We start from the raw sequence: 1,114 nt of genomic DNA, 5'->3' as shown, positions 1-1,114 counted from the left end.
CGTGATCCGCCACCGCGCGTTCCACTGCGCATGCCCAGATCCCTTGACGCTGATAGATGGCACCACATACTGGATGTCGGCACACAGACCTACCGCGTCGGGACCAATCAGCTTGAGCGCTCCGCCCACGCGCGGTAGAAAGTCACGGTGGCGGATCGCGGATCACGGTAAGCTAAATCTCTCTATTAAAAAGATTTAGCTTACCGTGATCCGCGATCCGCTTAACGTGATCACGGTAAGCTCTGATCACGGTAAGCTCTCAGGCTGATTGGTCCCGACGCGGCAGGTCTGTGTGCCCACATCCAGTATGTGGCGCCATCTGTTAATTCAAGGGGGGTCTGGGCATGCGCAGTGGAACGCGCGATGGCGGATCACGGTAGCGGATCGCGGTTCACGGTAAGCTAAAACTCTCTAATATTAGCGTTAACGGTAGTTCCACATTCTTATTTTTCACACTCCTGCAATTGGCAACGAGTACAACAACATTGCGCAGCTTTCCGGTTTCAGAAACCTGTCATTGTCGGTATCCTCTGGCAACTTCTTCCATCTGAGCGTCCCATGCGATTGTTTTTTGTGAATGAACAGTTTGTCACCAATGAGGTTCAAAGTGTGTTATCTTTTGTGCTTCTTGGATACCGAAATAAGGGCTTCCGTCTTCCATGCTCCTCTCGTGGGTAGTCCAAAACTTTTAACAAATCAGAGTTTCGATATCTCAATGCATTAATACAACCGTAATATGACAGGTCTGACCGTGTCACGATTGATCTTTCAAGAACGGTGAATATTTCCAAAGTTCGATATCATGACCCCCATCTCTGCAACATCTCTGCGGCATCTCTGCGGAGTGTCATCAGGGATGCATTCCCGCTGGGATCTGCGCACGTTTCACCGTCTTTTTCCTCAACTTTATATATGACAATATTGTTGCGGCTACTTCGTTTTTCAAGGCCTCTTACTGTCGCCACTGCAGAAGTGAGCCTCAACTAATTTATCCCTCAAGCTGGAGAGCCCCCCCCCCCCCTCATTGCTGCAAAACTCTTCAAATCAGCTTCAACCGTATTGAATTGCATATCTACTTACCTACATATTAGGTAAGTGGAATGGAAGCTTTCTT

The sequence above is a fragment of the Amblyomma maculatum genome, chromosome 1 (assembly GCF_055883805.1).
Source record: "Amblyomma maculatum isolate TAMU_Amacu chromosome 1, ASM5588380v1, whole genome shotgun sequence".
Taxonomy (NCBI): Eukaryota; Metazoa; Arthropoda; class Arachnida; order Ixodida; family Ixodidae; genus Amblyomma; species Amblyomma maculatum.
Note: the sequence above shows the minus strand (reverse complement) of the source record.